General features: G+C 48.9%; 1 protein-coding gene across 3 annotated transcripts in view; it reads left to right on the forward strand.

Moving 5' to 3' along the window:
* Window positions 1–25,669, forward strand: part of SOX5 (SRY-box transcription factor 5) — a 771,121-nt gene that overhangs the window by 269,079 nt on the left and 476,373 nt on the right. The window lies entirely within an intron of this gene.

Genomic DNA, 25,669 nt, shown 5'->3' on the forward strand with positions numbered 1-25,669 from the left:
CAGTCATCCTGCTGGTAGCTGCAGTAACACCGGAGGTACTGCTCCAGCACCGCGTTCGCCCGTTCCGTCTGGCCATCGGTCTGTGGGTGGTAGGCTGACGAGAGGCAGACCTCCGTCCCGAGGGTCTGGTGTAGTGCTCGCCAGAACCGGGATGTGAACTGAACGCCCCGGTCGGACACCACGCGCTCAGGTAGGCCATGCAGGCGGAAGACATGCTGAAGGTACAGCTGAGCAGTTTCCTTGGCTGTGGGTACAGATGGACAGGGAGCGCAGTGCACCATCTTGGTGAAATGGTCGGAGAAAACCAGAAGGCAGGTACAGCCACGAGACGAGGGTAAGTCCACTACAAAGTCCAACGAAACCGTGTGCCAAGGGTGCGGTGGAACTGGCAATGGCTGAAGTAGGCCGGGGGGTCGCCCGGTAGGTCCCTTGGCGCGCCGGCAGACATCACAACCAGCAACGTAGCGAGCCACGTCAGCCTTCAGGCGGGGCCACCAAAACTCTCGACTGACCAGATGGGTGGTCCGATACCGTCCAAAGTGCCCCGCTGCTGGGGCATCATGGGCCATCCGGAGAACGTCCAGCCGTAGTGGCCCTGGCGGGATGTACAGACGACCGTGGTGCAGCAGAAGGCCCTGATGCAGGACCAGCCCCGGATACTGTGGGCTGGACCCTTCAGCCAGCTCCCGGAGTCGTTCCTGGGCCCAAGCGTCGACCCGCTGCTGTTCCCGCACCCGAACCTGCAGTGGCTGCGCCTCCTGGGTGGCCAGGAATGCAGCCGGAGGTAGGATCGTGGTGGGTTCTGCTTGCTGTACCGTGTCTGCGTTGTCTTCAGGTTTCCGGGACAGGGCATCCGCCTTCTGATTCTGAGAGCTAGGGATGTAGCGGATCCGGAACTGGAACCGGGAAAAGAACAACGCCCACCGGATCTGTCTTTGGTTCAGCTTGCGGGTGGTCTGGAGGTACTCCAGGTTCCGGTGGTCGGTTCTCACCTCCACCGGATGTCGTGCCCCCTCAAGATGGTGGCGCCAGACCTCAAAGGCTACCTTGATGGCCAGTAGTTCCCGCTCCCACACAGTATAGTTACGCTCCGCTGGTAGGAGCTGGCGGGAATAGAAGGCACAGGGTAAGAGTGGCGCTTCAGGACCAATCTGTTGAGACAAGACGGCACCGAGAGCCGTACTGGAAGCGTCGGTCTCCACCACAAAGGGTCGAGAGGGGTCAGGATGTTGTAAGATTGGTGCCCTCTGGAAACAGGCCTTCAACCCCTGAAACGCCTCCTCTGCCTCCTTGTCCCAGGAAAACGGCGTCTTTGGGCGCAGTAGCCGGGTCAACGGGGTGGTGCGATGAGCATAATCAGCGATGAAGGTCCGGTAGTAATTGGCGAACCCCAGGAAACGCTGTAGGTCCTTGCGGTTCCGGGGTGCCGCCCATTCTTGAACCGCTGTCACCTTCCCCGGGTCCATTTGCACCCCATCTGGAGAGAGCCGGTGACCAAGGAAGTCCACAGTCCGCTGATGGAACTCGCACTTGCTGAGCTTTGCGTACAAACGGTGCTCACGCAAGCGCTGCAGCACGGTCCGGACATGTCCCTCATGGCGAGCCGGGTCACGGGAGTAAATCAGTATGTCATCCAAATACACCACCACGTACTTGTCTAACAAGTCCTGAAACACGTGGTTGATGTAGCGTTGAAACACAGCAGGCGCGTTGCACAAACCGAAAGGCATAACCAAATATTCGAACTGCCCGTACCGGGTCCCAAACGCTGTCTTCCACTCATCCCCGGCTCGGATCCGAATCAAGTTGTAGGCCCCTCGGAGGTCCAGCTTGGTGAACACCTGTGCCCCTTGCACCCGCTCCAGCAGCTCCGAGATAAGGGGCAAGGGGTACCGGTCTGGGACGGTAATTTTGTTCAGGGCTCGGTAATCATGGCAAGGGCGGAGTTCCCCACATTTCTTCTTAACGAAAAGCACTGGTGCCGCGGTAGGCGAGGTGGAAGGCCTAATGAACCCACGCTCCAGGTTCTTGCGCAAGAAGTCCTGCAAAGCCTCGCGCTCTGGCTCTGTTAGGGAATATAAGCGACTCACTGGTAAAGGCGCTCCGGGTTGGAGGTCTATGCCGCAGTCAAAAGGCCGATGCGGCGGCAGCTGGTCTGCCCCCCGTTCCTCGAACACGTCCTGGTAGTCCTGGTACACGGCTGGGAGCGTGGGTGCTGCCTCCTCTGAGGGCGCGGCCGCCAGCGTTCCGGATTGAGCATGGGAACATGGGTCTGGGAAGTGCACGGTCCGTTTGACCCAGTCAATCTGAACGTTGTGGGCTTCCAGCCAGTCCATCCCGAGCACCAGGGGGAAGCGGGGCATAGAGGCAATGTCCAAAGTTCGCAACTCCCGGTGCTGCTGGAGACACAGGACCAGAGGCTGGGTCTCCTGAGTAACGGCACCTGAACGCAGAAGTCGTCCGTCAATCGCTTCCACCTGGACCGGTACTGGCTTGTTCCGAAGTGGCACCTGATGATGGGCGGCAAAAGCAGCGTCCATATAGGAGCGGGTTGCCCCTGAATCTACCAAAGCATGGGTGAGGATCCAGGGCCCACCTGGAGGGTATAAACGTACCGAAACCATAAGATGCTGCAAGTCCATTGGTGCGGGCCCATTCTGTACGGTTTGGGACCCCCGGTAGCTAGGGCCATCAGCTACTGGGGTTGGCGGTTTCCCTGCGGCTGGCGTTTCTCAGGGCAGGACCGAGCGAAGTGTCCACTTCCGCCACAGTAAAGACAGAGATTTCCCTCCCGACGCCGCGCCTTCTCTGCGGGGGAAAGGCGTGGCCGCACTGCCCCGAGCTGCATAGGCTCCTCCGTTAAATCAGTTGTGACCGTGGGGCTGCCGGAAAAAGCTGGTGCCGTGAACTGGAAGTGTCGGTGACCCCGGGCCTGACGACGATCCTCCAACCGGTCGTCTATTTGTAGACTCCGTTGAATGAGAGTGTCCAGCGTGGTGGGGCGTTCCATTGTGGCCAACTGGTCCAGTACCTCGTCCGAAAGCCCTTCGAGATACTGGTCCCGCAGTGCCGAGTCATTCCAGGTCAAGTCCTGTGCCAACAGCCGAAACTCCGTGGTATATGTGGCCACCGTGGACTTGCCCTGTTTCAAATGCCGAATCGCCCGGTTGGCTTGACTCTCTTTCTGGGGGTTGCCGAACGCGGCCTCCAAACGATTGCAAAACCCCGTATAGTCTGCCAGCAAGGGGGAGTCTTGCCTGAGTAGCGGCAACGCCCACTTGGCCGCCTGGTCCTTTAACAAACTAATCAAAAAGTGCACCTTGGTGCGGTCGTCAGGAAAGTTCCGGGCTCGCCCCTGAATATACAGCTTGGCCTGGGCCAGGAACATGGGAAAGCTGGCCGGGGCTCCATCAAATTTCTCAGGCAAAGCCACTGGGTACTTGCCCGGAGCCGGGGCGTCGGCCCCAGGAGCCGGTAGGGCTTCCAAGCGTTGCTGAAGTGCCACAACCGCGTCACTGAGCTGCTGCACGGTGTGAGACAAGGCCTGGTTCTCCTGGGCCAAAGCCACCAGTGCAGCCGCCTGTTCAGCCATGGCCTCTGGCTCTTCCCGAACGCACCCCTACGAAGGGGGAGTGCGGGTGTGGCGGGAGCAAACTGTGCTGGTCCCGGGGGTAAGGTACCTTGGGTGTAGCAGAGTCCACACGAAGAGGGGCAAGGTCCGAGGCAGAGAGCCGGGCGGTGAACAGGAACGCTGGAACAGGAGGCTGTGCAGGGAACAGGAACACCGGATGGTCGGGAACAGGAGGCCGAGCAGGGAACAGGAGTACCGGATAGTCAGGAACAGGAAGCCGAGCAGGGAACAGGAGTACCGGAAAGTCAGGAACAGGAGGCCGAGCAGGGATCAGGAACGCAGGAAGGTCCGAAGCCAACAACGACGTTGCTCCCGCAACCTGGGGCCGGGCTGACTGGGCTTTTATCCTCTTCTAAGGCCAGGGGCGGTCCCGGCCCCCAGGAGCCCCGCCTCCTCTGGCCTTAAGGCGAGCACTCCTCCTGGGGGCAACCAGTTCCCTTCGCCTCTCTGCTCTAAGCCTCTGCAGATCAGGAGAGGCCGAAGGGTTACTGGGCCCTGGAGGAGGCTCACCTGTGGCCACTGAGTCGTCAAGCCTCTCTGGGGCCAGAAGGGCTTCACCTGGGGCCAGCTCCTGATGCACTGCCACAGGTGCAGGCTCTTCAGCATCTAGGCCTTGCCCCAGTTCAGCCGGCCCTGGAGGCGGGGACTCCTGTGCAGGCTGGGATTCCTCTGTTTCATCCTCCGAATCGGAATCCCAGGCCATCACACTGTGTTTTGTTTTGTTTTATCACAGGGTGTGGAAGACTGTAATGTCAGTGCTGGAAGGAGTGCAACAAGCACTGGTTGTCTTGATTGCCATTAGACCCCCATGAAATTGTCCAGCCCAGACACCGAGGTCCAGGTCTGAGGGCCTTCTGATGGTTCCCTCACTACGAGACTTGAAAGCTACAGGGAACCAGTCAGAGGGCCTTCTCAGTACTGGCACCCGCCCTGTGGAACACCTTCCCACCAGATGTCAAGGAGATAAACAACTATTTGACTTTTAGAAGACATCTGAAGGCAGACCTATTCAGGGAAGCTTTTAATGGTTGATGTTTTATTGTTTTTTTAATATCTTGTTGGGAGCTGCCCAGAGTGTCTGGGGCAACCCAGTCAGATGGCGGCATATAAATAATAAAACAATGATGATGATGATGAAGGCAATTGTGAAATGCCCATCAGATCTGAGAAGTCAGAGAGATTACCTGTGTCTCCATTCAAACTTCCTCACGAGTGCATAGCCCAAATCACATGGGGCCTGAACCTCCATATGAAACACCTGACTTCAACAGAGGCCATTTAGGTATGCTAATGATAGTTACTGTCTTCCTCCAGAAGGTCTCAGGATCATCCTGGGTGCCTTTAGTTAGAAGGATCAAGTAGCAGTGCCTGGAAACTTTAGGTACACAGAGCAAGACCTCCGATGGAGAGCTGTTGCCTGTCAGAGCAGATAAGACTCACAGCGTAAGAAAAGTCTGCTGGATTGGGTCAAAGTCCTGCATCCCCTTATCCTTCCTGAATCTGTTGAACCATCTCTTAAAGCCATTCAAATTGGGGGCCGTTACTGGTGCTATGAGATGGATTAATAATCTAACCCTATTGAAGACTACTCCCGTGTTCCTGTTTCATTCTAGGATTTGCGTTCTCTCGCACACAACAGCAACAACAACAACAACTTCTGTTTCTGTAAATTAGTAGTTGTCGAAGGAATAGTTTTGCTCATGTGGACGAGCAAAGTATCACAGGACATCTCACATTTGTTCAGAGAAATTGCTAGGTTTGAGCTATAGCGCAGGTTGGTGCAGGAGGCTACCGAAAGCAGCCTCCTGACAGTTGGTGCAGAGTGTTTCTTCTTCCTCTTGAAAGTGGAAGAATAGGTGCAGAAATTCTGGAATCCTAGACTTTTCGAGTTGGAAGGGACCCTGAGGGTCATCTGGTCCAACCCCCAGCAATGCAGGAATCTCAACTTAGGCATCCATGGCAGATGGTCCTCCGACCTCTGCTTAAAAGCTTCCAAGGAAGGAGAGTCCATCAGCTCTTGAGGGAGGCCATTTGATTGTCCTCTTTGGCAGGTGCAAGAATGACAGGCAGTACAGCATGCTCTGTCCATGGAGTATTTCCATTGTGGTCTCTGTGTGACGCTAGTGACATGTTGAAGGGATCCAGGGGACATGATTCAGAGATTCCACCAACCATACCACCTGCAAATTTCTCTTGGCTGCTTGACCACAAGAGGGAGCTGCTGTCCTGGACTCTGCTGTGATTTGGCGCCACCAACACTGCAGGACAAAAGGTGGTACTGCAGCTACCAGTTCTCAGGCAATGCAAATGGCCATCTGAACCTTATATAGCCTCAGAGCTGGGCCTGGCTTCTTAGTCTAAATCAGTGTTTCCCAAACTCAGGTCTCCATCTGTTTTTGAACTACAATTACCTTCATCCCTGACCACTGGTCCTGCTAGCTAGGGATGATGGGAGTTGTAGTCCAAAAACAGTTGGAGACCCAAGTTTAGGAAACACTGGTCTAAGTAATTTATTGCTCAAGTCAACCTCAAATGTGCTCTCAGATTCGATTTACCTACCCACACAACTTTGGCTGCTAATATGCACATTTGAGACTGAGCACGTAATGTAAAAATAGATACATATTGTGGGAAGTGAAATATTACTCTCCTTGCCTCTCTCTGTCTCTCCAACACCAAGGTTTTAGAAATATATATACTATTCCTTAAATGTGAGATTTCTTCTCCAGTTTACTTTCAAAATATCCTGGCCTAGTCTTTAAGGACTTTCAAATAAGTATCAATATAGTGACAGGAGGAAGAATGTGGTCATTTAAATTAAGACCTACTTGGTCGCCAAGAAAGTGTTGCTCAGTCTTCCATAGATGAAAGATGACCTCTTTCCCTCTGTTTGTCCTCAAGGGAGATTTTCTTGACATAACAACATGAAAACTTGGCAGGCGTCATGTGTTAAATGACATTGTAAATTGATGAAGAACATTTTCCAGGATATCTCAGCAAAGGCCGACGCACACTTACAAAATCAGTTGGGGATAAGAAGCTAGTTTGCTTCAGGCCTGTGGTCAAGTCATTATGATTCATAACATTCCAATCCCCAAATATTTAACACAGGTCACTAAAAATGAAAATGACCAATTTCAAGGGGATTTTGCACAAGTGTTATTTTTTACTTTCGAAATTTCAGAATTTGAACTGTGATTCAGCATTTCAAAGTTCTTTCTTTCATTGCTTTGAGGGATTGTTTTAAAAGCTAAAATCAAAATGTTTTACGGCAAAATGATTAATGGTCAAAATTCAAGAGGGAAATCTCTGCATTCACGTTAAGGGAAATGCAGAAATATACAGTGGTACCTCGCAAGACGAATGCCTCGCAAGACAAAAAACTCGCTAGACAAAAGGTTTTTCCGTTTTCGAGTTGCCTTGCAAGACGAATTTCCCTATGGGCTTGCTTCGCAAGACGAAAACGTCTCGCGACTTTGTTTCCTTTGTCTAAATAATAATTTGCAAGATGAAAAATTCGCTAGACGACAAAACTTGCGGAACGAATTAATTTCGTCTTGCGGGGCACCACTGTATCAAACAAGAAACATATCATTCGGAAGTTTTGCAAAATAATTCAAGCTAGCAGAAATAGTTTTTAAGTGTCCTTCTATTTTGTTCTGGGTAAAAGTTACCCAGTAGGGTTGACATATATCCTCTTTTTCAGGACACATCCTCTTTTTCATGGGTATGTAAAATGAGAATCATCATAGCGATCCATAGTTAAAAGTAAAGGTAAAGGTAAAGGTACCCCTGCCCGTACAGGCCAGTCGTGTCCGACTCTGGGGTTGCGCGCCCATCTCGCTTAAGAGGCCAGGGGCCAGCGCTGTCCGAAGACACTTCCAGGTCACGTGGCCAGCGTGACAAGCTGCATCTGGCGAGCCAGCGCAGCACACGGAAACGCCGTTTACCTTCCCACTAGTAAGCAGTCCCTATTTATCTACTTGCACCCAGGGGTGCTTTCGAACTGCTAGGTTGGCAGGCGCTGGGACCGAGCAATGGGAGCGCACCCCGCCGCGGGGATTCGAACCGCCGACCTGACGATTGGCAAGTCCTAGGCGCTGAGGTTTTACCCACAGCACCACCCGCGTCCCTATAGTTAAAAGTAGAAGTTGGAAAATCTTTTATGATCTTCAAAATATGGCAACCCTACCACCTGCTGCAGATTAGGGACAACATGCAAAACAGTGAAGCATGATGGGGATATTATGCATTCAAAACAGGTCAGGATGATTAGTACTATTCAGTTGAGCTCTGAGAAGTTTGGGTGGAATGCAGAACGGATTCATCTTTATATACTGTCCTTCATCCAAGGATCACAGAGGCAGTTTACAATATAAAAACACAAAAAATATATACAGTGGTACCTCGGGTTAAGAACTTAATTCGTTCTGGAGGTCCGTTCTTAACCTGAAACTGTTCTTAACCTGAGGTACCACTTTAGCTAATGGGGCCTCCTGCTGCCGCCGTGCTGCCACCATGTGATTTCTGTTCTCATCTTGAAGCAAAGTTCTTAACCCAAGGTACTATTTCTGGGTTAGCGGAGTCTGTAACCTGAAGCATCTGTAACCTGAAGCGTCTGTAACCCGAGGTACCACTGTATATTGTTTGCTTAGCCAAAGGCCTGGGAGAAGAGCAATTTTTTCGCCTAGAACAGGGGTCAGCAAACTTTTTCAGCAGGAGGCCAGTCCACTATCCCTCAGACCTTGTGGGGGGCGGGACTATATTTTGAAGGAAAAAAATTGAACAAATTCCTATGCCCCACAAATAACCCAGAGATGCATTTTAAATAAAAGCACAGATTGAGAAGGCGATTGGGCCGCATCCAGCCCCTGGGCCTTAGGTGGCGTACCCCTGGCCTAGATCCTAAACTGCATTTGTATGCACACTGTACCCTAATATATGCATTGCTGTACACATAGCTTGACCGGATAACAATATGGTGAAATTAGGTGCCTTTAGATGTGAACTGGACCAGATTTATTCCACAACCCTTAAGCAGGTACTCGGATTCTACACTTATTGAATAACTGTAAATGGCTCAGCTACACAGATACAAAGAATGTATACTTGTTGAACATTACATGTGAATAACTGACCGGATGTGCAACTCAACTACCTGTGCATGCAGGTACAGTTGAACCTTGGTTCTCGAACTTAATCTGTTCCAGAAGTCCGTTTGACTCCTGAAACCATTCAGAAACCAAGGCGAGGCTTCCGATTGGCTGCAGGAGCTTCCTGCACTCAGGATGTTCGGCTTCCGAAAAACATTCGAAAACCAGAACACTTACTTCCAGGTTTTCGGCATTTGGGAGCCAATTCGTTTGTCAACTAAGCCATTCGAGAACCAAGGTACCACTGTAAACAGACTGTACGCTCATCGAGCATCAGATGTGCCTGTTCCTCACATTACCTACACTTAGGCTGGGAGTAACTTCAGACAGATTTCAAGGAAGCTTTCTCTTCCTATCCCCAGTGTTGGTAGGCAAATCCTAGGGGACATCTCGGGCCGTTTGAATTCTGTGTCTGTGCTGGTATTATGAAATCTTGACATGGGGAAAGAGGGGGTGAGAGAAAGAGAGGGGTCAGGAGAGAAGTGCGCGAGAGATGTTAGCTCTGTCAAAGCATTAGGATGCTTACCTCCTCCTTAACCGCCGAGGAGTTGTCAAGGAGTATCAGTTTTGCCGAATTAACATGTAACATGACGGGCGAGCTCCTGCTGAGCTGTCTAAATCGGGGCTTTTCCCTCCGCGCACACGTTAATCTGAAACGGTATACTTGCCGATATCTCCGCTCAGCGACGCTCCTTTCTATGCCAAGTCACAGCTTGCGATGCGAACGGAATACTTTCTCCAGTAATTTGCACTTTGATGGGATCGTAATGGCACTTGGCGGGTTGGGCAGGGGGAGTCCCAGATCTCTGGCAGAGCGGCCGCTTTTCACGAAGAAGGTCATGGATTCAGTCCCTGGCATCTCCAGGTAGGGTGGGGCGGGAAGGAAATTCTGTCTGAAATCCCGGAGATATGCTGCCAGTCTGTGTAAGCAGCATTGAGCTTGATGGGCTGGTGTCTAACTCGGACCAGGCAGTAACGGTTCTGAATACCAGTTGTTGGAAACCACACAGGGGGAGGGTGCTCTTTTGCTTGAGTACTGCTTGTAGGTTTTCCACGGGCTTCTGATCAGCCACTGTGAGAACAGGATGCTGGACTAGATGGGTCATTGGTGTGATCCAGCAGAGCTCTTCTTATTCTCTTACCAGCGGTCTCCCCTATAAACCTCAGCTGGTCATGCAGCAGCCAGATTACTGGCCAAGGTTCTATTCTGAACTCCCCTAATCTCTGTTCTTATACAGCCACACAGGTTGCCAGTCTGTTTCTGGGCCCAACCAAAGGTGCTCACTTTAGTAATACAAGTATTGTTGTTGTTTAGTTGTTTAGTCGTGTCCGACTCTTCGTGACCCCATGGACCAAAGCACGCCAGGCACTCCTGTCTTCCACTGCCTCCCGCAGTTTGGTCAAACTCATGCTGGTAGCTTTGACAACACTGTCCAACCATCTCATCCTCTGTCGTCCCCTTCTCCTTGTGTCCTCCATCTTTCCCAACATCAGGGTATTTTCCAGGGAGTCTTTTCTTCTCATGAGGTGGCCAAAGTATTGGAGCCTCAGCTTCAGGATCTGTCCTTCCAGTGAGCACTCAGAGCTGATTTCTTTAAGAATAGATAGATTTGATCTTCTTGCAATCCATGGGACTCTCAAGAGTCTCCTCCAGCACCATAATTCAAAAGCATCAATTATTTGGCAATCAGCCTTCTTTATGGTCCAGCTCTCACCTCCATACAGCACTACTGGGAAAACCATAGCTTTAACTATACGGACCTTTGTTGGCAAGGTGATGTCTCTGCTTTTTAAGATGCTGTCTAAGTAATACAAGTATAGAATCCTAAAATTGTACAGTTGGAAGCGACCACAAGGGTCATCTACTCCAACCCCCTGCAGTGCAGGAAACTTTGGCCCAACATGGCGCTCAAACCCACTACCCTGAAATCAAGATTCTCTTACTCTACCAACTGAGCTGTCCCAGTGGCCTAATAATAATAATAATAATAATAATAATAATAATAATAATAATAATTTTTAGTATTTGTACCCCACCCATCTGACTGAGTTGTCCTAGCTTCTCTGGGCAGCTTCCAACTTCCGCTGGAGTTTCTGGGACAGCTTCAAGGGCAGCCCCGCGTAGAGCGAATTACAGTAGTCAAGCCTGGAGATGACCGTCGCATGGATCACTGTGGATATATATATGGATATATATATGGATATATAGCTGTTTATCTCCTTGACATCTGACGGGAGGGCATTTCACAGGGCAGGCGCCACTACCGAGAAGGCCCTCTGTCTGGTTCCTTGTATCTTCACGTCTCACTGTGAGCGAACCGCCAGAAGGCCCTCAGAGCTGAACCTCAGTGTCCCATCTGAACGATGGGGGGTGGAGACCTTGTATACCTCTTTCAGGTATACAAGGCCAAAGCTGTTTAGGGCTTTGAAGGTCAACACCAACATTTTGAATTGTGACCGGAAACATACTGTGTTTAAATCCCTAAGTGATGCATGTTCACATATCCCGAAAGACTATCTCCTTCCCTACAGACCTTTCAGGTGTTAAGAGTGGCAGAAAGGCATCACTTGGTAGTTCTGCTACCCTGAGAAATTTGAGTGGTGGCAGCCCAAGAGAGGCCATTCTGTGTGGCAGCCCCTAAACTGTTCAATTCCCTCTTCGCAGAGTGCAGCCGGCACATTCATTTTGTGGCTTTTGCCATTTACTGAGCACATACCTCACTATGCTGGCTCTGACAACTGGGATACACATTTAGGTCCCACCCCATTCTTCCAGCATAAACTGCTTTGACTGATTTTAATATTGAACTATATTATTGGACGCGGGTGGCGCTGTGGGTTAAATCACAGAGCCTAGGACTTGCGGATCAGAAGGTCGGCGGTTCGAATCCCCGCAACGGGGTGAGTTCCCGTTGCTCGGTCCCTGCTCCTGCCAACCTAGCAGTATGAAAGCATGTCAAAGTGCAAGTAGATAAATAGGTACCGCTCCAGCGGGAAGGTAAACGGCGTTTCTGTGCGCTGCTCTGGTTCCCCAGAAGCGGCTTAGTCATAGTGGCCACATGACCAGTATGTACGCCGGCTCCCTCGGCCAATAAAGCGAGATGGGCGCCACAACCCCAGAGTCGGCCACGACTGGACCAAATGGTCAGGGTTCCCTTTACCTTACCTTATATTATTGTAGCCCACCTATAAGTAAACTAAGAAGAAGAGCTGCAGATCAATGGGAAAACATCTGCTTTGGATACAGGGGATCCCAGCTCCAGCTTCAGGCATCTCCAGGCAGGAATGTCCCCTGCACAAGGAGAGCTGCTGCCGTCCAGTGCTGGCAGTGTAGAGTTAGATTAGTGGTTCTCAACCTGTGGATCCCCAGATGTTGTTGGACTACAACTCCCATCATCCCTGAGCTCTGGCCTTGCTAGGTAGGAGTGATGGGAGTTGTAGTTCAACAACATCTGGGGACGCACAGGTTGAGAAAGGCTGACTTAGATGTTCCAGTGTCTTGACTCAGTATACAGCAGCTTCCTATGTTCATGAATGAATGCATGAATGAACGATGACCAACAACACATGAATAATGCATGAGAGGGCTCTGTTGTGCTTTGTATTCTTCAGGCTTATGAATCTTCCCTAGGCCAGTAGTTTAAAGGGCCAGGGCTAATTTTAGAGGATACCTGCATTTCATGCAGCCCATCACGTTGTATGCAGCCTGCCAGCTACACTATGTTTCCGTGGCCAACCATGTTCTTGATCTTCTCCCCCATTTTTAAGTCCCAGGCAATCGGCATGTGCAGGAGGTTGCCTAAATTCTCCGCAGGTGACCTTACATGGATGGGTGGACATGTTTGCCTCGATTGCTCAGGCCAGGTTTAGAAGTGTGTGTTCCGTGGGTCTTTCTGATCCGTGTGGCTCTTTCTCTGAGAGGCCATTCCATGTGTCTGTGCTCAGCAGAGATTTCTCTTTCTCTCACAAGCACAATTCATCTTTTCAACCTAGTGTGGATGGTGGATCAGTTCATTCCAGTGCCTCTAGGGGTCAGTAATGTTTAGAAGACCCTTTGGACGATCCATCTATATCTTCTGGATTCCGTGTAGCAATTTTAGTCACCTGGACAGGTAAGATTTGTGTGTTGTGTATGCAATCCTTTACATTTCCATACAAGGAAAAGGTGTACACACACACACACACACACACACACACACACACACACTTAGACACTTCTTCCAATATAATGTTTTTCCAAATGGTATACCAATACCGGGGTGGGAAAAAGTTAGTTTGGCTTTTGCTGTTGTTCATCTTCTTGTTAGTTAGGATCTCGGAAGGGTAGTTTTTTGCTTTAGGCTAGTTCTGCGCTACAAAAGCAACTCTAATTTCAGAGAGCTTAATGGTGTCTTCTCCCCAAGGGATGGTGCAATTTGCAGTTGTGGGAGGCTATTCCAACAGAGGTCTTAAAACCATTCTTACACCTTACAGAAAACGAAGCTGGTGAGAGTCTGGGCTGTGCCACTTTAAACCGTAGGTCTGGGATGGAGAACCTGAGGTCTTCTGGTTGCCTCCCACAACCTGGTAAACTCCAGATGTTTTGAACCACAACTCCTATCACCCTGACGATGGGCCATGCTGGCTGGGTTTGGTGCGAGTCTCAGTTTGCCTTCAAAGGGGCATATTTGCAGCTAGGCTCTCAAGCAGAAGTATTTTAGACTCCTGGCGCTGTAGAGCTGGAAGGGACCCAAGGGGTCACCATCAAGTCCAGGCTTCCTCAAACTCGGCCCTCCAGATGTTTTGAGACTACAGTTCTCATTATCCCTGACCACTGGTCCTGCTAGCTAGAGATCATGGGAATTGTAGGCCAAAACAACAACAACAACAACAACAACAACAACAATTTATACCCCACCCATCTGGCTGGGTTTCCCCAGCCACTCTGAGCGGCTTCCAACAAAGTATTAAAATACAGTGGTCTGTTAAACAGTAAAAGCTTCCCTAAACAGGGCTGCCTTCAGATGTCTTCTAAAAGTCTGGTAGTTCTTCTTCTCTTTGACATCTGGTGGGAGGGCGTTCCACAGGGCAGGTGCCACTACCAAGAAGGCCCTCTGCCTGGTTTCCTGTAACTTGGCTTCTTGCAGTGAGGGAACCGCCAGAAGGCCCTCGGAGCTGGACCTCAGTGTCCGGGCTGAACGATGGGGGTGGAGACACTCCTTCAGGTATACTGGACTGAGGCTGTTTAGGGTTTTAAAGGCACTTTGAATTGTGCTCAGAAACGTACTGGGAGCCAGTGTATGTCTTTCAAGACCGGTGTTATATGGTCTCAGCGGCCGTTCAAAGGTAGCCCCATATAGAGCACATTGCAGTAATCCAAAAACATCTGGAGGGCCAAGTTTGAGGAAGCCCGATCTAGTCCGACCCCCTGCAATGCAGGAATCACGGCTAAAGAATCTCTCCCCAAAAGTGATGATGTGCAGATGTGAAAAGGGCCATCAGAATTATTCAAGGGGTAGGCAACAGGTAGTCCGAATACTTCTGAAGGGCATAACTACATTCATTTATCTGTGCTTCTGAATTCCCTGTGCATAGGAACATTTTTTTTTAAAAAAAGTCTCTTGCTATTTTTATTTTATTGAGGGGGAAATGCACACATGGGTGCAGATCAACATTGTTGTTGTTTTTTATAAAAAAAAGAATGGGTTGACATTTGGGCGCACGCGTGAGTGTGTGGCATGTCATGGAGCGACTCTGTTTGCCCATGCAAATAAGCACAGAGGCAGGGAGGATATTGTCAGGCGGCTGCGAAATTAAGAGGTAGGTCAGGTTTAATGGAAACATCTGTCATTAACCCTTTTAACAGAGGCTGCCTGAGGGGAATCCTGGCGAATAAAAGCTGCGCTGCGTTACATCTTACCTTTAGCACCGCGGAGCTGCGGCAGAATAGTTAGCATAATGCACTTCTCCTGTTCTGGCAGCGCTTACTCTGGAGCACCGAAGGCTGCGCAGATCAAGGAGACAAACACATGGCTCCCCACCCCCTTCTCCCTTCCATGGTTTGGCTCTCTTTGCCAGAGGTGGGGAGGGAGACCAGTCCTGAAAATGTGGATGACTTAAAGGCTGCTTGTTACAGCTTTTTAGTCCTTCTGGGTGACTTGGTATTCTACCATGACATGGGTGTGCCCATGTGGTGGTGCAGGGCAGAGCTGGGAGAGATGTGCAGTCAGAGAGAGAGAGCTAATGGAAATCCCAGGGCTGCTAGACTATTTTCCAAGGCTTTCCCCGAGAATGTATAAGAGGATCTGTGTACGGCTGCCCACGGCTTCCTTACATGGGAAGGGCGGGGCTTCTGCGTCATGCATCCCGTGGCGATTTGTGGATTTTCCCCTCAACTGGAAAGATCACAACCAAGGAGTGGTTTTCTTTAAGTATAAGCTGGAAGCATGTGGAATAAACCAGAATAGAGGTGGGCAATGTTTAAGATGTGAGTCTTAAGTGCTGACTGTGGTGAATCTTGAACCCCACGACATCTGGGTTTGTTTTTCCCCCAGCTAAGTCCTACACATCGTAGACCCAGGAACCTAAGTTACTCAGAGCCCGCAACTTTCACAGGTCTACTTTGAGTAATTGGATGAAACCCTTTGGAGTCTCATGGCATGGTTATCTGGGAATACAGTGGTACCTCGGGTTACAGACGCTTCAGGTTACAGACGCTTCAGGTTACAGACGCTTCAGGTTACAGACTCCGCCAACCCAGGAATAGTACCTCAGGTTAAGAACTTTGCTTCAGGATGAGAACAGAAATCGCGCAGCGGCGGCATGGCAACAGCAGGAGGCCCCATTAGCATGGGTCAACTTTCCCCTTTTCTTGTGAGGAATCCTATTCGGAATAAGGGAATTTCCCTTTAAAAAAGGGAAACATTGACAGCTATGCCCATTAGCTTAAAGTGGTACCTCAGGTTAAGAACAGTTTCAGGTTAAGAACGGACCTCCAAAACGAATTAAGTTCTTAACCCGAGGTACCACTGTACCCTTTCTTTTAATCAGCTGTGAATGGACTGTGTAGGTTTCTGTATTCTTTCACTAGACTTCGGTTTTACGGTGGTTTGTAAGGAGAAAATGTGAGACTTGCTCTGAGATTTAAACAAATGACAGACCAGTATTTTCACGTGAAATTCAGCTGTCTTTTGTTTCCTGTGTCCAACGTGCGCCCTGCCTATTCCAAGATCATGGAGGAGCCAGTGCAGTGTAAGCGTTTAGAGTGTTGTGCTAGGCCTGGGAGTCCAGAGTTCAAATCCTCCACACTGTGGTGACTTTGGGCCAGTCATGACCTCTCAGCCTACCTTATGTCACAGGGTTCTTTGTGTGGTGATTAAATGAGGAACGAGAGAACCATGTGTGCCACTTTGAGTTCCTTGGAGAAAAAGGTGGGATATAAACATAATAAATGTGGCATTTCCCCCCGTCTTCCTGCTCCTTCTTTACTCCACCCTTCCATGCTCCCGCCCCATAGCCTTTTGCAACCTCCAACCACACAATATCCAAAAACCCATGTGATTATTATTATTTTTTAATTCCTCAAACAGACCTTCTGCTTCCACCGTTCCCGCTCTGGTTTCCAACATCCCGTGACTGATCCTTCCCCCTCCATGTTAAAAATGTTTACGAATATGTGTCCTGTTCTTTTCTAAAGAAACGTATGAGGAGGGCAAAACAGAAATGATTAAAGTGCTCACGATAAATCTATCATTAGCATCCTTATCGCTTTTTTGTTTTCAGGCCAGGAATCATTATCCAGAAGCCCTTAGTTCTGTTCTTGGAGCAGGTAAAGAAATCTGCTGTTGAAGTGAGTTGACGGGCGTTTTGCTTCAGTTGTACCACATCCCTCTAGGTATTTCACATCACCCACCGGTGCAGTTGCCATCTCTTGTGTCTCATTGTGGACAGAGCTGGCTGTGTGTGTGTGTGTGCTCAGGCACACACACACACATGTGTGTGATATTTTCGAGTGACATTTAAGAGTGTGGGAGCTTCCATTTGGATCCCTCTCTCTTGGCTCGCTCCTCTTCCTTCCACTCACACTCTTTTTTTCCAAGAGCAATTTCGTATTTTCTTCTGCGAGGCTCTCCGGTTGCCAACATGGAGGAGAGCCATTGTTGGAAGTGGGGAAGGCAGCCGAGCTGGCGTCGAGCGAGGCACTGGCAGAGGGAAGGGAAACCCTTCTGTGTCAAGAGGGCTTGGCCATGGCAAGGCTCTGCAGCCCATGCCACTCTCTTTCTCTCTCTCTCTGCGCCTTCCTGCCAACAGCCTCTGTTTGCCCTCATGCCAAGGCTTATTGGGGGAGGCGGTGTGTGTTATCTTCATGGCTGCCTAATTAATAACCCAGCTGACAGTTTCCATAATAATTACCTTACCTAAAGTGAAGGGGGAAACAGAGCAAAATCCCTGCGCGTGTATTTAAATGAGACACGCTAACAACACTCTTCCTTCCCTTGCCCTCCCCAGTCATATGCTGATATCCAGTAGCAATCAGGACTAGAAGCAGCCTTTTCTCTGTGTGTTTGTGCGTTGGGTTTTGCTCGCAAAACTGACGAGGCAGTTTTCCTCCAAACCTCTGCTGTCTTGACCTCGTCGTAATAAAGCTCTGGCCTATGGAGGACTCCTGGAAAGAAACTGGAGGCAGGAAAGGAAAGGGAAATGTCTTGAGGAGGGTCCCTAGGAAGCTGCCTTAGAATTGCAGAGTTGGAAAGGACCAGGAGGGGCATCTAGTCCAACCCCCGGCAACGCAGGAATCTTTTGCCCAACGTGGAACTCGAACTCATAACCCTGAGGTGAGGTCAATTGGATTTCATCTTAATTTGGGTTCTCTGAAAGTGAAGCAGAAAAGTGAGGCAGGGTATGAATACCTGCTTCAATCGGTGATGTTTCATTCCAGTGCTTTATTTCCCCCTTGAAAATTTTCCATTTCTTAAAGAACAATGAGTGGGTGCCTATAATAAGTACAATATTCGGCAAGTTTTTAGCTTTGTTCACTCGGTGCAAAGAAAGCAAACTAATAAAATAGAAATATACATAAAATGAAGGAACGTGGTGAATCTTAGGGCTAGGTAGGAGACGTTATACCAAGTCAGACTGTTGGTCCATCAAGCTGAGTGTTGTCCACACTGACTGGCAACAGCTTTCCAGGGTTTCAAGCGCAAGTCTTTTCTCAGCCGCCTCTGAAGGTGCTAGGAATTGTACCTGGGACCTTTTGAGTGCCCTTCCCTCAACGAATAATAAAAAGGACCACTGACCATTAGGTCCAGTCGTGACCGACTCTGGGGTTGCGGTGCTCATCTCGCTTTATTGGCCGAGGGAGCCGGCGTACAGCTTTTGGGTCATGTGGCCAGCATGACTAAGCCACTTCTGGCGAACCAGAGCAGCGCACGGAAATGCCATTTACCTTCCTGACGTGCCTTCGAACTGCTAGGTTGGCAGGAGCAGGGACCAAGCGACAGGAGCTCACCCCGTTGTGGGGATTCAAACCGCCAACCTTATGATTGGCAAGTTCTAGGCTCTGTGGTTTAACCCACAGCGCCACCCGTGTGTTAAATAATTAAATAACATGTTCCCTCCAGAGCAGATACATATTTGTTTGTTGGGTTTATATCCTGCCTTTCTTCCTGAAGGAGCCCAGGGCAGCAAGCATATCCACGTTTTTTAAAAAACAGAAAAGCACTCACAGAATCATAGTATTGTAGAGTTGGAAGGGGCCCAGACAGGCCTGGGAGAGCTCAGTCAGTAGAGCAGGAGACTCTCAATCTCAGGGTTCTGGGTTTGAGCCCCACGTTGGGCAAAAGATTCCTGTATTGCCGGGGGTTGGACTAGATGACCCCTCATAGTCCCTTCCAACTCTACAATTCTATGATTCTGTGATCTAGTGCAACCCCCTGCAATACAGGAATATGCAGTTGTCCCACACGGCAATCAAACCTACAACCTTGGCATTATCAGCACCACGCTCTAGCCAACTGAGCGAACACAGTTAAGGCATTCTAAAAACAGCTTCAATTCAAAACATCTAGAAGCAGTTTCAGTCAAAAACATCCTATAAACAGTTACAATTAAAAAGCATGATTTCATAACATGATTCAGGCTCTGAAACTGCATCCAAGCCTGTAGAGTTTGTTATTCTGGACCAGTTATAATCTCTCAGGCATTACACACACACACACACACACACACACACACACCTCATTCTCTGGCTCCTCTTTTCTAGAGAAGAGCAAGGGTAGGACTGGGGGGCAGGGACTTAGGCTGGATCCAACACCTGTTCAATTTGGGGCTTATTCACACTTATCTTTCCTCCACGATTTAAAGCTCCATGTCTAAGCACCCTTTTCCTCCCTTGCTGTGGAGCTTTCTCCATCTAAACCTGCTCCATTTGCCCCAATGGAGCAAACATCAATCTGCGGAAAATCCAGAATTGATGTTTGCTCCTGTTCAGCTTTAAAGAGCAGTTTTTTTTGTGGGGAAAACTCGGGGCAAAGAAATAATAAACATTTGGATGTGGAGCGTCAAAGCATTGACCTCCATGTGGCAAAATGTGTGGATAAGCCCTGCTGGCAACCTGGCAGAGAGTATAAATTTAAAGGCTTGCTTTTCCTCTGCCAACCTTAGGAAGAGCGGCGGCAGCAACCTCAGTTCTGAACAGGGTATAGATCTGGCATAGCTTTAAGCCAGTGTACAAATGTCCATAGAAACTAGCCGAGTTGATCAAAGTTTTGAAAAGAGCGACGGCATACATTTGTCGCCCCACCCACTTTTGCCTCTGGCATGGGACTCCTGCGGGGATTGCCTTGGGCTGAAGAAAGGCCCCAGCCTTGTTCTCATGAGATAAATTGGGGCTTGACGGGCACCTTCTGTGGTTGAGAGGCCCTTAGTAGCTCTTTTCATGTTCCTTGCCTCTAGGCGAACAGTGTCAAAACACGCAGACGTATAAAAAATAAGAAACTTCATCTCATAAACATACCTGAACTACCATCTGGCAACCATCCCAGCAGCCTGGTGATCTCTTTAGCTCTCCAGCATGCAGTTTATATTGAAAAAAAGAAAAAGAGGAAGAAAATCAAGGGTCCTGGGCAGGTTTGCATGCGACCAGATGGCTCTCTGTAGAGCATGAGCAAACTGCACCGGTGCAGTTTCCATCAGACGTATCGCAACAGATGCATGACGATATGCCACAGTCAAGCTGTTTGTCTTCCTTAGACTTGGGAAATGCGGAGAATGGCATTCAGTGAAGCAAAATGACTTAAAAGTAGGGTGAATTCCTGAATCTCCCAAAGGTGGTGTCTAATGCAGGAAGTTTACATAGGAACATGGGAAGCTGCCTTATACAGTGGTACCTCGGGTTACATACGCTTCAGGTTACATACGCTTCAGGTTACATACGCTTCAGGTTACAGACTCCGCTAACCCAGAAATAATACCTCGGGTTAAGAACCTTGCTTCAGGATGAGAACAGAAATCATGCTCCGGTGGCACGGGAGCAGTGGGAGGCCCCATTAGCTAAAGTGGTGCTTCAGGTTAAGAACAGTTTCAGGTTAAGAACGGACCTCCAGAAAAAATAAGTACTTAACACGAGGTACCACTGTATTGAGTCAGATTATATTGGTTCACATAGCTCAGTCTTGTCTCACACTAAATTCAACATGTGCCTGTGTGTGAGTGTATAAAGCTAGCTAGCTAGATATTCCTATATAGATAAAAAAAGTCATGCTGTCAACAGTTAGCACCCACTGGAGAATTTGTAGTGCCACATCACAAACCTCTGGATTTACATGAAATTAGGGCAGGGAGAGAGGGAAAGATGGGGGGGGGCGATAGGGAGGTGATTTTGCGAGGTGGGGTAGCTGGAGTTGGCAAGCAGCACAAGCAGAGGGGGCAGCCGTGTGTTTGTGTGTGTGTGTGTGTGTGTGTGTGTGTGTATCACAACAACAACAAACCTTTCTTGACTATCTCCAGGTGGGTCTGTGGGGGTGGGAAACACCTAAAGGATAGTTGTTCTTGAAGAAATATTTTTATATACGCTCAAAACAAGCTGGATTAATTTCAACCAAATGTTTTGCAACATCTGCATACCCTCCAACATTTCTCAGATGAAAATAGGGACAGCCTATTCAATCATCATCATCTGCCCCACTAACTGGACTGCCTCCATCCACTCTTGAGCATCTTCCAACATATATAAAACATTTACAACTTTCCTATGCAGGACTGCCTTCAGATGTCTTCTAAAGGTTGTATAGTTATTTATCTCCTTGACTTGACCTTTACATAACTCCATGCCCTCCAACATTTCTCTGGTGAAAATAGGGACATCCAAAGGAACGGCAGGACATTCCGGGATCAAATCAGAAACCGGGACGGCTTATATAAATCCAGGACTGTCCCTGGAAAATAGAGACACTTGGTGGGTTTGCATCATCCCCCCTCCCTTACTTGAAAGCAAAACCCATTGAAGTCAATGGGACAACTACTGAGAAAACATATATAGGATCTTGCTGTCAGAGCTACTTTACGGCTGTGAGAGAAGGCTCTTTCATTGCGTCTTTGCTACTCCCCTCTTACTGCCACCCCCACATCCTGACGCTCCCCATTGCTTTCTCTTCCTTCGCTTCCCGCTGCTCTTAAATGTGCCTATTACCCTCCGGCTTTGACCTTAGGTAGCTGTGAGCGCCAAGCCATGTTATTCAGAGCGAAGTAACACCAGTAGCCAGGAAGGAACAATGTCGTTCAAGCCAGATAAAATAAATCTCGCATTTCCTGTTAGGAGACTGGGCCAAAAAGCAACGATGAGACTCGGGGAATGAGCCACTTGCGCTTCAAAACAGAGCGAGCGAGCGATTGAGCAAGTGGCGCGCACGGGACAGACATGACCGCAACCCGTGCTTGAAAACACCAAACGAAAACAAACGCGCTGTAGTGACAGGGAAGAAGTCAGGAGGAGAAACCAAAAAATTCATAACACGGGGAGCTTTGCCAGGCTTGAAACTCAGAACGTAGCATGTGCCACACACACGCAAATAAATAAATCCTGGCTTTCCTCCCGTCAAACAGCGCTGCTGTTTGTAAGCTTGTCTACAAAATAAGGTAATGGGGAGATGCTTAGGAACTACAGCAGGCTGTCTTCTACTGAGTCAGGTTCAGTGGTCCATCTAGCTTCATATGGCTGACACTGACTGGCAGTGGCTTGCCGAGGTTTCAGACAGGGATTTTCCCTCAGCCTTATCTGGAGATGCTGGGGATTGAACCTAGGACCTTCTGTGTGCAAAGTAGATGCTCTGCCACCAGGCTATGGCCCTTCCTTTTATTTTTGTGTGTGGAAATGCTACAGAGGTGCTATGAATGTTTGACAGTGCAACAGTCTCCCCCGGGAGGTTGTGGACTCTCCTTGCTTAGGGGTTTTTAAGCTAGGGTTACCAGATGTCCATGGTTCCCGGTTTTGCAAATCTGTCCCCAGAATGTCCCCAGATTTGCAAATCTCTCCCCAGGAAACGTGGCAGCGGCAGCCTCAGCAGCCCAGAGCAAACCTGGTAGCGCAGTTGGCTCTGGCTGGCTTCAGGAGCTGCTCACTGCCGTGGCGCCCGCCATTTTGCCTTGCCGGAAGTCCCCATATGATGTGTCTTGTGCGCAACGCATCATATGGGGATTTCTGGGGAGGAAAAATGGCGGGCACCATGGCAGTGAGCAGCTCCTGAAGCCAGCCAGAGCCAACTGCGCTACCAGGCTGGCTCCGGGCTGCTGACTGCTGCCGCCACTGCCAAAGCGGAACAGGGGATGTCCGGCAGTACAGATCTCCTGACTCCCCCCCCCCCACTTTGTTTTGACTGATGGGGGAGGCTCGGGAGTTGTGGGCGGGTGGGCGTTGCCCAGTTTTTTAAAAACTCTGCGCATTTATTTTTCACAGGGTGGGAAAAAAGGGCTTTACACCTTGCCTGGCAGAGAAACCTCGTGCCTTGTGCCCCTCCTGGGCAACGGCCGCCCGCCCATGACTCACGAGCCTCTCCTGATCTGTCAAAACAAAGGGGGGAGGGGGCAGGAGATTGGGGAAGGCTCTGGAGTCACGAGTGGGCAGTGCGCCGTTGCCCAGTTTTTAAAAAACTCTGCGCATTTATGCTTCACAGGGTGCAAAAGAAGGGCTTTGCACGTTTATACAATATGCATGTGTGCTTGGGCCCAGGGTCTTTTGCCTCACCATCCCCACTACTGACTCCCTGTTGCTACTCAGCTTCAAAAAAAAGAAAAAGAAAAAAGAAACCATATTTTAAGCAGAGATTGGATGGCCATCTGCCATGGATGCTTTAGCTGAGATTCCTGCTTTGCTAGGGGTTGGACTAGATGACCCTCAGGGTCCCTACCAATTCTACAATTCTATGATGATAGGGTGCTCCATGTGTCCTTCTGAGCAAACCGTAAGCTAGCCTGTTGCCCATGCTGAAGTATAATTGAGCTGCCAATCTGGTCACCTTCTGTAGATGGATTAGGAGGCTGAGCCATGTTATTCCTCACCACAGACAGCCAAGTGTCTTGTGTTGCCCTTGGGGTGGGGAGTGACGCTTGCTTATTGGAAGGGCTGGCTTACCCATGTAGCTTCCTGACAACACAGAGGTAGTAATTGGGATTCCTTGCCTTGGCTCCTGTGCAAGCTGCTCTTGGATCATGTTCAGTTTTCTGAGAAGCAAATTGGAGATGGTGCCCCAGGCATTGCAATAATAATAATACTCAAGCACAGTAGTTCGTTTCATCTTCAAAGCGCTGTACAAACACCAACTAATTAGAATTGTGTGTGTTTCCCCCCCTTCCCCTTCGTCTTCTAAAGACATAGCAAAATAGTAGGATGAAGACGAGCTCTGGCTGTGAATTATTCAGATGTCGAAAATGCTTTTTAGTAAGTCCTTTCGCAGGAAGTTGTTTAGGAAACCTGGTAACCCCAGAGTGTCAGAAAGAGTCTTGTTGTGATTTGAAAACTGGCCAAGAGATGACAATGGAGTGAGATTTCGGGGGGCGGCCAACTCAAGTGCAAGGTGAGCTGGCAGGTAGAATGTGTTGCAGGCTCCAAGGTTCAAACACGTTCATGAAAGCAAAGATCAGTTTATACAGCCAGTGGAATCAAGTGGTGAAACTTTTGCTGGACTGCGGAAGAGATGATTTGACATTCTTGCTGGAGACAATTTTGAGAGGCACATTTAGGTGATGTTTGGGGAGAGTGAAAGGTTAGCCAAATCACTGGTGGTTCAGATAGTCTGAGCAGGTTGTGACTTGGGGGGGGGGGTGCATCATTTTCAGTTGCTCCCAGGTTTTCATTTTTCCAATTTGGTTTTCCACATTGGTCTGTGAATTCTTTTCTTTTGTTAAAGTCCACATGAAAATTCATCAGAGGTTAAGTGCAAATTTCACCTAATATAAATATGCACTTTTGCCTGGTATACACATTTTTTGCAACCGTCAAACATTTCTCCAATGAAAATAGAGTGCAAGTAGATAAATAGGTACCGCTCCAGCGGGAAGGTAAATGGCGTTTCCATGCGCTGCTCTGGTTCGCCAGAAGCTGCTTAGTCATGCTGGCCACATGACCCGGAAGCTGTACGCCAGCTCCCTCGGCCAATAAAGCAAGATGAGTGCCTCAACCCAGGAGTCGGTCATGACTGGACCTAAAGGGTCAGGGGTCCCTTTACCTTTTTAAGGAAAAGCAGGCTATTCTGGGATCAAATCAGAAACTGGGATGGCTTCTGTAAATCCGGGACTGTCCCTGGAAAATAGGGATACTTGGAGAGTTTGCCATGAGACTCTGAGCCGTACACCCATTTGGTGCAAGTCGTGGTCTCATGGGAAGTAATGAATATTGGCCTTCAGTGGGCTGGAACTCACACTCAGTGAAAGTCAAGTTTGCAAGACTGACTTAGTGGTTCTTTGATTGCTTCTGGACCTCAGGAAACCACTTGACTTGGTTGACCTTTCATGCTGGTTGGGGTCAAGCTACTTTTCTAGAAAACATGATACCTACAGAAGCTTGAGCCCCAGGATCTTCCTTCCTTCCTTCCTTCCTTCCTTCCTTCCTTCCTTCCTTCCTTCCTTCCTAAATTAACCACTTTGGGTTTATTTAACTTAACAACAATGACAATCCAGTTAGTGAGATCCCAACGATCTTTGTTTAGTGATAGCTTATTAATTCAGCTCTAATATATCATATATATTAAAGAGCGAAGTATTCCCCATCCGCTACATTTTCCAGGAATTTCCATTTTTACCTTTTGGATGCTAGTGACTCATGGAGTCTAACTCAGGAATCTTGGAATTTCCACACAAGAACAATGCAGTTTTGCTAGGATCTTCTGACATTTGCATTTGTCATTAGAAGCTACCTCATCCAAAGGAAATATGTGTGTGACCTTTATAATGCTGTTTCTTGATGCTAAATAGGACACCTCTTTTGCAGTGGAGTGTCAAGTGAGATCTTGTGTAAATGGTGCAGTCGTTTTACAAGTGGAAGATATATGAAATGTGGTGTGATTTGGGAACGGCGTGACAATGGTGTGCTTGAGTTAACCAGGATCTGTAAATGTATGGTGCAGACGTGACCACAATGTTCCCTGTGAGTTCAAAATTCACAAGGTGGGACTTATGGGTGCAAAGCAGCTCCCTATGTTGAGAATTTGCAAGTGAGGCAAGAAGGAATAATAATAATAATAATAATAATAATAATAATAATAATAATAATAATAATAATAATAATAAAAAGTGGATGCCAAGGAAGGCACAGCACCATTAATCTTTGGTATCCTGGTATAGGAAGCTCCACAAAATTCCAAGGTAATATTATTCTAGGGACGCGGGTGGCGCTGTGGGTTAAACCACAGAGCCT

The sequence above is a fragment of the Podarcis muralis genome, chromosome 10 (genome assembly GCF_964188315.1).
Source record: "Podarcis muralis chromosome 10, rPodMur119.hap1.1, whole genome shotgun sequence".
NCBI classification, from domain to species: domain Eukaryota; kingdom Metazoa; phylum Chordata; class Lepidosauria; order Squamata; family Lacertidae; genus Podarcis; species Podarcis muralis.